We start from the raw sequence: 15577 nt of genomic DNA, 5'->3' as shown, positions 1-15577 counted from the left end.
CTGCTTTTTTCTTTCGAGTGGTTTGGGAATTACACCTGAGATCAAAGCTACGGGCTTCACACATGCAAAGCATGCACTCCACCATTGAGCTACACCCCGTTTTAAACCTCTTTAAAAAAGACATTTACTGACTTTGTTTAATGAGTGATAGAGGAAGAGAGAATGGAGAAGACAGAGGAGAGACTAGAGCACTTCTCAGCTCTGGGTTATTGTGGTGTAAAGAATAAGACTGAGCTGTTGAAGAAGTGGTTCCGTGAGTAGAGCTCTAAACTCACTTGCCTGAGGATGTGAGTTAAGTCCCCAACACTGCAAATGTCAGAGTGATGCATTCATGTCTCTCTCATACAAAAAAACTTTAATGGAAATTGAGTGGAATTATACCCCTCTTATCCTAATGGTCTTGTCGATATTTTTTATTTCATAAAGAAATTAATAGCAACTTAAAACAATAGTAAGAGGCTATGAAGAATTGTACAAGAACTGAACAGATTCAATATTTTGCCCACATATAACCTGTTACTAAAAAATAAAAGAAAATTAATCATAAAATATCTTTAAGAAATATTGAGAGCATTCCAGATGGTAGCTCTCCTTGGTAAAGCACACACATTACTGTGAGTAATGATTCCAGGTTCAAACTTCTAGACTCTGCCTGCATGTAGGAAGAAGCTTCATGTGTGGTGGAACAGTGCTGCAGGTATCTCCCCCAATTCCTCCTCTTTATTTTTCCCTGTCTCCCATCCTCTGCCAAATAAAATGATTTCAGGGAAATGTGGAGACATTCAAGTATTGAGCCCCAGGGGTAACAGTGGTGGTGAGAAAAAAAAAGGAAGAAAGAAAGAAAGAATGAAAGAAAGAAAAAAGAAAGAGAGAAAAGAGAAAGAGAGGTTGAGAGAGAGGAAATAGGGCCCATGGTAAATTATTAGGTGTAGGAGGAAATGCAACCAACCATTTCCATCAGGATCAGCACAAGTTTTCTGACTGGGGATGTAGTAGAGCTGATGTGTTCACTGGGGGAAACAGATGGCATAGCAGATAGCTGTACTTTCTGCTTGCACAGCAGTTGCTCTCAATTCTGTTCAATATTTCCCTTCTCAAGACCTACCTGATCTGAGGGTACCTGGTTTAAGAGGGATTTGCTGACACCCTTTCATGAACCTCCTCCATCAGATCCCCCTGATTCCCATCCAGATCACCTTCCCATTTCCAAGGAAAGGCTCCAAGCCTGGGCTATTCACTAAGGCCAAGTCAATACATGTGGTGTATTCTAAATGATCCTGGGAACTGGTTCAGGCATGAGCATATGATCAAAGGGGTTTAACTCGAGTTAATTCTCAGCTGTTATCTTTTCCTACAGGGGTTCAGCCTGAGAGTACTGCTGAGCATGTCACCACCATGAAGAATGGAAGAAGTCAGAGGCAGAACCTTCCCTAGCATTTCCAAAATGGGAGCTGAGCCAAGCCATACTCCTTCCTACTTAAGCAAGCACAAACTGGGGTCCTGAGACTTGCAGCCAAGAGTTCTGATGAATATAAGAAGCAAGAAGACAAGGAAGAGAGAAAGGAAGAAAGAGAGAAAGGGAGGGAGAAAGAGAGGGAAAGAAAGAAAGGAAGAAATGGAATTTATTTTTGTGACTGGTGGATCATAAAAACCTTCATGAGCATGACAGCAGAATTTTAAAACATTTAAATCTACAGAAGGCATTTAAGAGACTTCATAGTAAATTCTACTGTGAGTAATGAAATGCCAAACCAGACTGCTTTAGAAAACGTTACCACACTAGATAATGCACACTCTCTCATTAAGTTAACGTTTATTGAATATCTTCGGGGCTCTGAGGCTTGTGCAATAGAAACCATTAAAAAGTACCTGCCTGGAGTTAAGCTGGCCAGCTGAAAACCTTCCCATAAAGGACAGCTGGAAGCTGTTCTAATTGTGTGACATTCAGAAGGCCAGGTGTTTCTGTATGGCCCTGCAGCTGCACTTGACCGTGAGGATACCACTTGAATTTTAGACTGTCCATCGATAGACAATGAGGTTGCAAAGCAGTATCTCGACTGAGTCCTTAGGTGCAAGACAGAACAGGATGTCTTTAATTCTTCTCCCTTTGAATAAAACACCCCCTGACATTTATGGAGAACACAGTGTGTTGAGTTCTCCCTTTATTTACTATTTTATTCATTTTTATTTTATTGGAGAGACTGAAATTAAGGGGGGAAGAGAGTTAGAGAAAGATAAGAGACCTGCAAGGGGCCAGACGGGAGTGCACATGGCTGAGTACACATGTTCCAATGTGCAAGAATCTAGGTTCAATCCCCTGGCACTCACATGCAGGGGGAAAGTTTCACAATTGGTGAAGCAGAGATGCAGGTGTCTCTTGCTTCCTCTTCCCATTCTATCTCCCCTTCCCTCTGGACTTCTCTGTCTGTATCCAATAAATACAATAATTTTAAAAATCAAAAAAAAAAAAAGAGAGAAGGGGGGAGAGAGGGAGAGAGAGGAGAGAGAGAGAGAGAGAGAGAGAGAGAGAGAGAGAGACACTGACTTGTAGCACTACTTCACCACCTGTGAAGCTTCCCCTCCAACCCTCATGGGTGGGAACCACAAGCTTGAACCCAGAACCTTGTGCATTGTAACATGTGTGCTCAACCAAGTGCACCACTGCCTGGTCCCCACCTTCTTCTTTTTTATATATGTAATTCCAGGGACAAAACCCAGGGCTTCAAACATGTACTATATCACTGAGATACTTTCCTGGTCCATTTATTTTATTTTATTTTATTTTACTTATTCAAGAGCACAAGAACATACAAAGCACCATTCATGAAACTCTACTTGTTTTGTCTTTGTTGCTTTCATGTAACCCAGGGTCCTACATAAGCAACGTAGGTGCTGCCTCCCTTGGGTCCTTTCCTTTTTCACTCACCCCTCCTTGGGAAAACCTACTACTGGTATAGGTTTGACTACTATTAATGTGCCTACATCTCTGGTCAAATATGCCAACACTGTCACCTGCCCTATCTCCTTCTCCATGCTTAAGTCCAAATAAATCATGAAGTTCTATCTCTGATGGGCTTCTGTAAGTTCTGCCCTCCCATGTCCACTTTGGACAACAGTACCAAAAAAGTACCTACCACCTCCCCACCCTGTGTAGGGCTGTCAATCAATGTCTCTGGTGCATGCCATTCAAACTATACCAATGGGGTTCTCTTCACTGTTGTGTCAAGTTCAAGGATAAAACTCTTCAACAGCAGATCACCAGAAGCTCTCAAGAACAAAAACATCAGTTCCTATTCCCCAATCCCTCAGCATAGCTCTGGTTCCATGCTCAGAGTGGTTCTTCCTCCTTCCCCTTGATCCAAGGGTATCCTCCATGTTCCACTTTACTTTCTGGTAGGTACTTCACAACAAGAAGAATTTAACTCTATACAACCCATAATGATTCAAACAGTAGATAAGAGCTAATGCTCACAGCATACTCTGCTGCTTATAAAGTAGTTTCACATTCAATTTATCTCCCTTAGTCAACCTTTCTGGAACTGAATTTTTCTCCTCCCCCCAAATAAATCACCTATTGATTTCTCTATTTCTTACAACAGTACAATCATTCTTTCAGTCACTTAAGTTTTTTTAAATCTCTGAATGATTTTTAACTTTGGGCTTTCACTGGTTCTCTGTCATTAGTCACCAAATCCTAAATATGGGCTTGCCTAGATCAAACCTATCTTTCCATTTTCCTCTGGCTCTCCTTTCGTCATATCCTATCTTCCTCACTTTCCAAGGCCCGTTAACTTTGGCACCAGGCCATTGTCTCCAAATCATTCTAGTAACACTGTCAGAGCACATGGCGGCATTATTATTTGTTGGGAACATGTGTGAGCCTGATAGAGCTTAGGGAGAACCACCCCCATCTTTGGATGGAGGTCTGAGAAGATAACCTCTTGGTAAGTCTCTCTCAACCGAGGTGAGCATAAGGGGGGAAACTCAGACTTGGTTCTTTCCTTCTTGACTCTCAGGCCCACAGATACCCCAGTACTTCCCTCCATTAACTGCAGGCCACATGGCCACAGATTCACTCATTCACAGTCACCTTCTGATCACAGAAGAACACACCTTATCACACACTTCATCACACACCTCAGACCCCAGACAAGAGAAATGCCAAACTATATGGCCTTTTAATATCCATCTTCTCTCTGTCTCACCCTACGGGTTTAACCCCTATGCTTCTCTCAGATACCTTTGGATAATTAAGTTGCTTGTGTTATGGAAAATAACTGTTTTGTATCTCATCAATTCCTGTCATACCAGCCCCCTACTTTAGGGCATGCTGACTGTTAAGAAACCTGTAATTTTTGTCATATTTCAACAATAATTACCTCCATTGCTTTTCTATTTAACTCATGTCAATTTTGCTAATAAACAGACTCTAGGATTCTGGGACTCTAAGGACTCAGATTCTAGATTCACGCTAAGAGTCCCCTGGTGTCTTTTACTTCGTGTCACCCGTCGTGAGCGAGAAAGAACCAGCCCGTTACCTTTCCCCTGGAGGACGCCCTGCCGGAGAAGGAGAGAGACACCCCGAAAATTATTATTATTATTATTATTATTATTATTATTATTATTATTAGTGTTACTTCTCTTCTACCTGTGATTCATAGAACAAAAATGACAGAACAGTGATTTAGGACAATTTTCTATCCTCAATTCTGGGCTAAAAGCAATCAGGCTCCACCTATCTTTCTATCTGAGAGTACATTATTCCTCTACAGACAACATCTGCTAGAAACAAATGTCCTCTTCAAACATGTAACAGATGGGGGTGGGGGGTGGGGGTGAGGAGAGAAGCTACAATCTTTGCAACTCACTCATCATCACTGCAGTCTTTCTGCTCCTGTTGATTCTGAATGGATCCTGTGACTTGATTTGGTCAGCGGTATAGAAGCAAATGCTCTACAGAGTTCACAAACACATCAAGATGGGGGCTTGCTTTGTTAGTGCTCTTGAAACATTCTGCCTGCTCTAGAGAGATGTCCTAGCTTGCCTGCTCAAGAGTGGGAGGTGCCAGCCAACAGTCAATCTGCTTAAGAACCTGGCAGCTGTGAGACTGTGCTGGGACATCCTCACCACTAGCCAGCAGACTGAAGATACCTGAGGGAACCCAACCCACACCAACAGAAGAACTGCCTAACTTAACCCAAAGTAAATGACCACAGCGTCATTAGTTGTGGCAGTTGTCATCAGCAATTGCATTTCGAGGTGATTTATTAGGTAGCAACGGATAACTGATAGAATAGCTAAGCTGATTGGGTCGCTTTCTCCTAGGAATTTCTTTTCAATTACTGTTTAATGTCTGAGGCCCTCGATCTTACAATTTCTCCTTCATGATCTGTGTCATTTAATTTTTCATATGTCCTATTTCCTTCCTTAGTACCTTGTGAAGAGACTGTCTACTTTATGTCTTTAAATTCCACACATGGGCAAAGTGACCATAAAAGAATTCTCTTGCAATCAATTAGTAATTTCCTAGGGCCTGCCCATTAAACACAACAATTAGCATTCATTTCAACACATTTTGGTCATTATTATTAAAAGATCAGAAAGAGCTGGCATGTTAAAAACAATAAAATATAAAATCTAGTTATCTAACCTATATAAAGTGCAAATTCATGCATGGTGTCTCTCACATTAGGGACTGATTTATTGATCCATTTTCAGAAAATTGCTTCTTGTGAATGAATCAGCATACTAATCAAAAGAACACAATAAAACAAGTCTATAAGGATAAAAGTTTCACAAAAGCAATCATTTGATTTTTTTCACCAGAATATTATTTCTCTCCCAAGACGCATATTTCTCCTTTGTGGTTTGCAACAGCAATCTGACAGACTGCCAAAACCAAGGCTTCTATTCTAAGAGTGTCACTGGGTCTCCTGTTGCTGTTCTGTTACATGTTGCATTTAGAAGAGAAATTCCCTCATGATTCTTTGAATGATGCACCTGTTCCTTAGGAGATTTCCTTTTCTGACAAGAAAAGCCTGAAATCTGGCAAGGAAAACAGCTTCAGGCTTTCCCTGATAATATCGAAGATCGTTTGTTTGTATTCAATGTTTGTGTGGGTTTCCGTTTTTCCCTCCTTAGAACAGTGGAGGACTGCTGTAATTCCTTCTAAAACAAAAGCATATACAAAGTTTTATGGCCTCAATTCCATATACACCTGCACCAGAACAAGTGTCTGGAATTAGTAAAGTTGAGATATAGCAAACAGAGACAAGCATTTGCTTCAGTTACTTCCTCTCAGAAGTCAATAAGTGGTAATCATCAAAGGAACCATGGCAGTATCATTTCAATACTACTATCCTGCACCTTTTTTTTTTTCATGAAAAGCATGTTATGGGGGAAATAATTTATATTTGAAATTATATCCCTTATTTCTTATTTTTGACTTGTAAGTGATGTCCACAGAACCTATGAGGGACCACGTGGGTGATGCACCAGGTAGAGTATACATGTTAAAATGCACAAGGATCTGGGTTTAAGCCCCGAGTCCTCTTTACTGCTCATGAAGCAGGAGGAAGCTTCATGAGCACTGAAGCAGGGCTGCAAGTGTCTCTCTTTCTCTCCCCCTCTCTATCTTCCTTCCCCTCTCAATTTCTCCATCTCTATCAGATAAATAAATATTGAAAAAAGCTGTTTCCTTTTTCTTGCTCTCTTAATTTTTCTTATTTATTTTTAGGTAGAGACAGAAGGCAGAAGGACACAGAGAGAAAAAAGACCACAGTACAAAGCCTGCTTCAATACATTGGAGCCTGGGCTCCAAGCTGGGTCACACACATGGCAAAGCAGCACATTATCCAAATGAACTATTTCACCAGTCCCTCAAAATCCCTACTTTCTTTCAACTTCTGGAACTCAAAATAAACCCACAGAGATCTAGTTATGGATAATCTTTACTTAAAAATGCCTTCCAGAGACATGTCTATGACTGATACCAAGATGTCATCTCTTTTCCAAATAGGTTTTTTAAATTTATTTATTTTCCCTGTTATTGCCCTTGTTGTCTTTTTTTATTGTTGCTGTAGTTATTACTGTTGTTGTTACTGATGTTGTTGTTAGATAGGACAGAGAGAAATGGAGAGAGGAAGGGAAGACAGAGAGGAGAGAAAGACACCTACAGACCTGCTTCACTGCCTGTGAAGTGACTCCCCCTGCAGGTGGGGAGCCAGGGGGTCTAACTGGGATCCTTTTTCAAATAGTTTTAAGGGCATCAAAAAGATGTCTACCTACAGGCTCATTTAACAATGGACCTTTTGGTCAATATCATACCACCTCATCATCTGGGGCCCTAGTCAAGGAATCCTTGGATACCCACACAAATATGATGGGACTAAACCTCTGATGGATCCTTCTCAGCATCACCACTGGTCACTTCTATCAAGAACATCATCCAAAGCCCTCTTGTGGACCCTCTCAGCACCTTGCTTTCACCATAGGGTGACTATGGTAGGGACTGCCCCAGTCTCCAAAGGAGGAGGTTGGGATATCCTGCTCTGCCACATGAGGAAGATTGGTCCTGAAATGAGTGCAGCCTGTACTGTCCCCAGTTGTGATTAGAAGCTTTGAGCTCAGACCAGTAGGAACTCAGAGAGATTATGCATGCTCTAGTGCCATGTATATATGCCCTGAATAGGGTGGATGGAGGCAAATAGTTAATTCTATCCACAGAATATTTTTAATAATGGGAGATACTCTCAGCTCTAATCCAACTTTCAAGCCCTTTTCTCTACTCTGACACCATTTTCTCAGACAAGGTTTTAATTTAACTTCATGCTAGTTATCAAAATCAAGCAAAAACTACAATAGTTGTGGACCCCTAGAAACATGCCTAAAATGGATTTCTGAGCTTTCTTCCACCCTAAAGTCCCTAATCTCATCCGATGTTACTACTTTTTGGTTCCTGTTCATTAACCATTTTGCCTCACTTTATGTCCTACCACCTTCCAGACACCAAGTTGTGGATGCTACCATGATTCCACCCTCAATACTTTGGGCAGATTACATCACCAATGTGTCCTAGAACACCTCTCCAGAGCCCTGTCCCACTACAGAAAGATAGAAACAGGCTAGGGGGTATGGATATAATTACCAACACCAAAACCCAGCTGAGAAGCAATTGCAGAAGCCAGAACCCCTGTCTTCTCCACCACCAAAACTTTGATCCATATTCCCAGTAGGGGAGAAATGATAGGAGGAAGAGGATAAGAGGACTCTGAACTCTAGCTCCACCAGGTCCCAGAGAGAGAAGATGAAAAGGGGAGAGATATCTGGATGTAGTAATAGAGTTATGTGTGGCTTGGAGGGGAAGAAAGGATTGCACTTGCAAGAAAACGGGGGCAATTATGTACAGATGTAGACAGATAGTTGTAGGGAGGAGAGTTAACCCATATCTGCAGCCTTTGGAGAGAACCATGGTGGTTTGCAATGGAGGGGCATGGGATTCAGTACTCTGGTGGTGGGAATGGTGTAGAATTATAACCCTGTTGGCATATAATTTTGTGAATCATTATTGAATCATTAATTTTTTTTTTTAAAGAAAGAAACAAAGATGTCTCTCTATGTTCGGATCACAGCCACCTGCAATTTAACATTGAGATGCAACAGAAATCACCAGCAGACGGTCTCTCCCAGATGTGAACACACTAGCATACCGCTTGCCTACACCTTGTCCTGTCTGCCTTTTACCATTCCAATATGTCCAAATGAAATACAGATTTCAACCCATTCTCCCATTGGGATGTCTGCTGCATTACAAGAAATAAATAGGCTTTTTGCCTTCCTGAAGATTTAGCAGGGAAAGCAGGGCTGGAGAATTCCGTGTGTAGTGACACCTTGGAGAACTGACATGCTCTGCACACACGTAATCCTCATAAGCCTCCCCAGACAGTCCTTATTTCATTTTACAAAGAAAAAAAACCAAAAAAAAAAAAAAAAAACCGGCGGGGGGGGAGCTCCCCTGCACGTGGTGTGTGGCAGGCAAGACTGCTCCACCTTTGATGGACACTTGTCAGTAATAATCCACACCCATGAGCCCCGGGCACCCGCAAGTGAAAGAAAGGAAAAACAAACAAACAAACAAACAAACAAAAAATGGTTCTGTTTCTTAATTAACTTTCCCTAGCAAAGCAATGCTTAACACAGGAAAAAAACACCCGTTTCCCCCTCCTAGCGGCCCATTGAAAAGGCGCAACAATGCTGTTGCCTTTTTGTTTCCTCAAGACTTTCTTCTCTGTGAGCAGTAGCGTGTTCCTCAAAGAATGCTAGTATTTCCTGTGGAAACTGTATGGCTGCCAGTAGTGGCTCATAATTTTTCCTCTCTTCTAAAAAAAAAAAAAAAGGAAAGAGAGAAAGAAAGAAAGAAAGAAAGAAGAAAAAAAACCGTAATAAACAAACCATGACATCTGAGGATGGTCAAAGATCCCAGTTCATGGCCACTTACCACCTGCAGAGGAGAAGTCATCACCAGGGGAGGCGCAGTCCCCCCGTGTGAATCTGGGGTGGCCCCGGACAGCTTCGGAGTGGGGCGGCTGGAGGCCGCGCTGGACGCGCAGCCGGGGGCTCAGGTTGGGCGCACCTCCCTAGGTGGCAGCACCACGGGGCATCGCTCGTTTGCGGGAATGATTGTTGTTATCAGGACAGTCAGTGGCTGGGGCTTTTCTTACTTGGCACCCCCTTTATCTCTGCAGTCTGGAGTCCCCACAATACCCAAGCCCAGCCACCTCTGATCTGATCTGATGCGCGGTGGCCACCAGAATGGGAACACCGCGAAACGGGCAGATGAAAAGAACAATCTGCTGGCAGCCTGGGCGAAGGGGCGGTAGAGGAGGAGGGGGGCACAGAGGGCTGCTCCCCCTTCCCGGTAGTTGAGCCACCGCTTGCCAGCCGCCGCCGCCGCCGTTACTATAGAGACCCCCCCCCCCCAAATCCTTGCTGCCCAGGCGCCCGGACGCGCGGCACAAAGGGGGTCCTAGGGGCGTGGATAGGAGTCGGGGGAGGGGGCTCCCTGGAAAGGAGGGAGAAGCAGGGGAGACCGCTGGCGGGGCTGCCCGGTGCAAACTTGGAAAGGCTTCACCCCCCGCCTGCCCTGAGAGGGAAAGGGAGCTGGACTCACCGGGGGGGGGGGGGGGGACCGCCCCGGGAGACTCCGCAGCGCGGAGGGCAGGACGCACACAGACCGACGGACTGATGGACAGATAGACGGTGGCAGGAGCTGGAATCCCCGCGGCAGGAGCCGCCGGGCGGGCGGAGGAGCTGAGGCGGCCCTACTACGTCACAATGCTGCCGGGCCGGAGGCGCAGCTCCTGGGCCCCCCAGGAGCGCGCGCGGAGGGGCAGCCCCGGGGCGGCTAGGGGCGCGGGGCGCAGCTCGGGCTGGGGGCCGCGAGGGACTGGGGAGCGGCCGCCAGGGCTGTCCTCCCTCCCTCTCACCCTCCGGATGCCGGCCTTGCACCCTGGGCCATGATCCGCTATCGGCGGGACTGACAGCGACCCTCCCGCGCTCCCCGCTGCGCCCCCGGCCGGGCCACACCCTCCCGGCCGCGGCCGCACCCCCGCACCCCAGCCGGCGCGCGTCCACCGACCTGCTCTTTCTTCTGCTCCACCTTTCTTATCCCTCTTGTGTGGCTCCTGCTGCCTGGGATCCTCCCGGTCCGGTCTGCTCTTTGGCTACCCTCCGACTTTTTTTTTTCTTTCTTTCTTTTTTTTTTTTTTTTTTTTTGCCCCCAGCCTCTCCTCTTTCTCCTCTTCTACCCCACCCCGCTGGATGGCCTCGCCCCCTAGAAATGAAATCTCCCCTCACCGACCCGCACATCAACCGCTGCTACCTCATTGGTCCCCAGATCATTCCTGCCTCCCCACCACACACACACACACACACACACACACACACACACACACACACACACACACAACACACACACACACACACACACACACACACACACACACACTTCTCCCCCACCCCCAAACCGGGAACACTGACTCTGAAAGCTGGAAAAGGCACCCCTGGAAACTGGTACCTCGAAGCCTTGGAAACTGAGTCTGTGTTCTCACACACACACCACCACCACCACAACCCCAGTCTTGCCTCCATCCAGTCCCACCCCTCCCAGAGGTCCCCCCCATTCCTGTAGGGCTTCCCCCAGGTGTGAAGGACCAGGGATGGGTGGGCTTTCTGCCCAGAATGTTCAGTACTCACAGTAGATGGCAGCGGCTGTGGTCTGAGATAATAGCTTTTGAATTCAACAACGTATTATTCACCCAAGGCGCTAAAGTAATATTTGCTTTACTTTTTACCACCTTTTTCAGTGTGTGTGTGTGTGTGTGTGTGTGTGTGTGTGTGTGTGTATTGGGGAGCTGCTGGATAAGGTCAGAGGGGCAAGCAGAGCTAGAGTGACCCAGTGCCTCTTTTCCTTATTTCGGAAATTGAATCAGAGGCATGGAAACATGTCTGGTAGCGTTGGCTCATGACAACCGGTGAGTTTGCCCACTGGAAAGCTTTAACTGGCTGGCCAGAAATCACTTTCCTAAGAAAGGGGGCATGGAGTTGGGGGCAGCTGTCCACTCAGCAAAGCCATGGGGAGCCAAGCTCCTGCTGCCCCAGAGGAGGGTGTGAGGGAACAGGTTCTGTTGAGGACCACCCTAGTTCCCACCTCCTTTCCAAAGACAAGGGTGGCACGGGATGTGTTAGCTGGGTTAGTGGCAGTGGGAATGTGTGTTACATATGTGTGGCTGTCACTGACAATGTGCTCTCAATAAAAAAATGAATAAATAGAAAAGAAGAACCTGATTGTCTATTGGTGTTCTAAATGACTGACTACTGTAAACGGGGTTACCAAAATGACTAGTGCATCACTTGATGCAGTGCCATTATTTTTTTTAAAGTATGTTTGACATTTATTTATTTATTGGACAAAGATGGACAAATTGAAAGGGAAGGGGAAAATAGGGAGAAAGAAAAGGTACCTGCAACACTGCTTCACAGCTCATGAAGCTTTCCCCCTGCAGATAGGGTCCCTGTGCTTGAACCCAGGACCATAGGCATTGTAATGCAATGCAACCAAGTGCACCACCACCTGGACTGGATACAGTTCCTTAGTCCATGGTGACCCTATTAGAAAGAGGCTGCTGTTGAACTGGGAGGGCGGGGCTAGAATAAACCTTGACCTGCACCTACTTGGCAAGGATAATAGTCACTAAAATGCGGACCACGTTGAAGACCAGCAGATGTCATTTCAGATATTTTGCTTTCTTTTCCTCATGAGGAATTGAATTTCCCTACATTTTACCATAAACAACCAAGAGTATATCCTTGCAGTGTTGAAATTTGTTTATTGTAATTGATTATATATAAGACTTTAAGTATATACATGGGAAGTGGCTTCACAATTTTAAAAGAATACACATTATCCCACAGTTGAAAATATAAAATCAGATGACATCATATGGCACTAAAAAATACTTGGAAATATTGGGCTTAATTCATTCACATCTGGTTAAAATAAAAATGCTTTCTCCCCTTTTTGCCTAGTATAAACTCTGGGGGAAAAAACACATCTTGCTTTCATGCACTAGATATAGAATTGCTGTTACCCTTGACATACTCCATAAGAAACATACTTTCTTTGTCATCCTCTTAAATATTTTAACATCTTGATTTCTTTTAATCAAGTAATTTCTTGAAGGAGCAACTTATTAAAAAATTACATGTGACTCTCTCCTTCCAAGTACCCTAAACTTAAGTCAGGTGATAAGTCAGTTTAAATAGCTCAACTAGAAAGTATTCAATTGTGCCCCATGAACAGAAAATGGGTTGTCTCAGGGAAGTAAGTTCTCTGACATCATGTAACCAGAGGAAAAGCATGCCATAGCAAAAAAAAAAAAAAAAAAAAAAAAGTAATCTTTGAGATGTTTCAGATATCCTCTCTATTTTTATAGTTCTTTTGTTATGCTTTGTTCTGTTTCTAACATGTTTCTGATTACATATTTACCATTGTTTCCAAGTGATTATTTTTACACTGTGATTTAAACCTATGCTTATATACACTTTCCTGAGAATTTGCTTTTGCTGTAACTGTTTGTTGCTCTATTTCTCCTGGGTAAAATCTTGCCAAGTCCTAAACCACAAATTGATTCACCAAAGTGTGGAAATAGTGAAGTAGTCGGGTTGAAATAGAGCTGCTAGATTTTAAGATGGGAGGGCAACAAAGCCAGCTTCCTTAACATGCAGTTAACTTTCTATAAGGCTAGCAACTTGCTCTGCCTAGTCCTTCAATGGCATCATACATCTCTGATGCTGCTCTGTATAACAGTGAGTGCCAAGTGCTTAGCAACCATGGCTGCTGGACATGCTTTTTTTTAGAGACCTTCCATGCAGTCTGCTACAGGCTATGTGATTCCTAGAGCACTCAGCATATCTCTGCTTAATGGCCATTATTTTTTATTTTTTTTAGAGTTTCATTTTTAATAATGAGAGAGAGAGAGAGAGATAATATGAGAATATGAGAAAAGGAATCAGAGCACTGTACCAGCATATGTATTTAGTAGGGATCAAACCTGGGGCCTCAAGTTTGTACATCCTATACTCTTGTCACTGAACCATCTCCAGACCTGTTTGATTTTGAAAATATTTTTATTACTGAAGATGAGATAGAGCAGAGAGAGAGAGAGAGAAACCAGAGCACTTTGGCTCATGTGCATAAGGGATTGAACCTGGAGACTCAAGCACTCAAAACCTGTATTTTATGGGGGCTGGAAAACAGCACAGCAGGTTAAGTGCACAATGCATGAAGTGCAAGGATCCTGGTTCGAGCCCCTGGCTCCCCACCTGCAGAGGGGTCACCTTACAAGCAGTGAAGCAGGTCTGCCCAAGGGTCTATCTTTCTCTCCCCCTCTCTGTCTTCCCCTCCTCTCTCAATTTCTCTCTGTCCTATTGAACAACAACAGCAATAACAATAGTAACAAGGGCAACAAAATGGGAGAAAGTAGCCTCCAGGAGCAATGGATTCGAGTGCAGGCACTCAGCCCCAACAATAACCCTGGAGACAAAAAAAAAGAGACTATTTTATGGGAAAAACTATTTGCTTGGACTTTATTTTAAATAATTTGCATTTAAGTCATTTAGAGAGAGAGAGAGAGTCATTGCTCAATCATTTCATGGATTTTATGAATGCAAAGCATGTGCATTACTGACTAGCCTTCTCCCCAGCCTTTCTGTGTCCATTCTTTTTGAAAGATTTATTTTTATGATAGATAAGGGGAGCAAGAGACACCACTAGAGCATGGATTCAGGACATGCAAATGGCAGGGGTTGAACTGGGTGGTTGGGGGGGGGGGAGTCTCATGCATGCAAGCCCTGCACTCTACCTGCTCCACCATCTCCCAGCCCCTTTCTGTGCACCCTTGCCCTTTAATAATCAATTCTTAGTTACCATCAAGATGTCAGGCAGTTCACATTCTTCATATGTGATTCTTCAATATTGAGCACATTTTTATACTCAAGAATTAGCTACTGAAAATAATTAGTGCAGGCGTGCATTTCCCTGTATATCATCTGTCAAAGAGCTGCCATGTAGCTGTTCATTCGGTGATCATAATTAAACATCTGCCTCCTCTATCCTTACACCCAGTTTCTGTTATAAATCTTTGTTGTGCAATAAAAACTGGATAAACCTGCTAAAACATTGCCAGTGGTTAAGCAGTAGTCTCTATTTTTCCTATTCTTTTAGAGTAGATTTAGCTTAATAAATCACCCCTCTCTGAATGAAAGGCTCAGATTATTTATTTTCATTGCTGAGTGGGGGTCACTGTTGGGTGCCCTCTATGAAGTACTTTCTGATTTCTGACTGAAAACTTAAATTCAGCAAGACTAGACTATACTTATTCTGGAGTCAACTTTGCTAGAGCTACGGGGCTTCCACTATGCTGAGTAATTTTAAATATCTACAGCCCTATTTCACCACTCATGAAACTTCCCACCCCAACCCCGACCCTGGCCCCATAGGTGGAAATCAGAGAGTTGAACTCAGGTCCTTGAAAATAGTAAATATCTGATTCTTTCTTTTTTTTAATTTAAAAATATATTTATTTATTCCCTTTTGTTGCCCTTGTTGTTTTATTGTAGTTATTATTGTTGTTGTCACTGATGGATAGCACAGAGAAATGGAGAGAGGAGAGGAAGGTGGGGGAGAGGACAGACACCTGCAGACCTGCTTCACTGTTTGTGAAGCGACTCCCCCCTGCAGGTGGGGAACCGGGGGCTCGAATCAGGATCCTTCCGCTGGTCCTTGTGCTTTGCACCACCTGCACTTAACCCACTGTGCTACCGCCAGACTCCCATATCTGATTATTTCTAAGACAGTATGTTTGTGTTTTCATGTACCTAAGTGGGCTGTGGCTAAGAATTTGATATTCTTCCCCCTGATCTTTGTTCTATTGCCATTCTTTCATTTTTTTGTGGCTATTTTTTTTATTGTTCTCTCTTTTTATCTTCTAGAACTAGGTTTTAGTCCTTTACTTAATCA

At 43.8% G+C, this 15577-nt stretch overlaps 1 protein-coding gene across 6 annotated transcripts in view; it reads right to left on the bottom strand.

Annotated features, from left to right (window-relative positions):
* SNCAIP (synuclein alpha interacting protein) overlaps positions 1 to 10787 on the bottom strand; it is a 214456-nt gene extending 203669 nt beyond the window's left edge. For 3 of the 6 annotated variants that reach the window (XM_060177445.1, XM_060177458.1, XM_060177454.1), the window contains exon 1: positions 10637 to 10787. The gene's annotated coding sequence lies outside the window, so the exon portion shown is untranslated. Of the gene's footprint in view, positions 1 to 4868; positions 5012 to 9496; positions 10608 to 10636 lie in introns of those variants that run through there. The other 3 variants (XM_060177459.1, XM_060177446.1, XM_060177449.1) reach the window with 3 other exon arrangements.
* Positions 10788 to 15577: the final 4790 nt, after the last annotated feature.

The sequence above is a fragment of the Erinaceus europaeus genome, chromosome 2, assembly GCF_950295315.1.
Source record: "Erinaceus europaeus chromosome 2, mEriEur2.1, whole genome shotgun sequence".
Taxonomy (NCBI): domain Eukaryota; kingdom Metazoa; phylum Chordata; class Mammalia; order Eulipotyphla; family Erinaceidae; genus Erinaceus; species Erinaceus europaeus.
The sequence above is the reverse complement of the archived record's forward strand: the minus strand, read 5'-3'. Positions and strand labels throughout refer to the sequence as shown.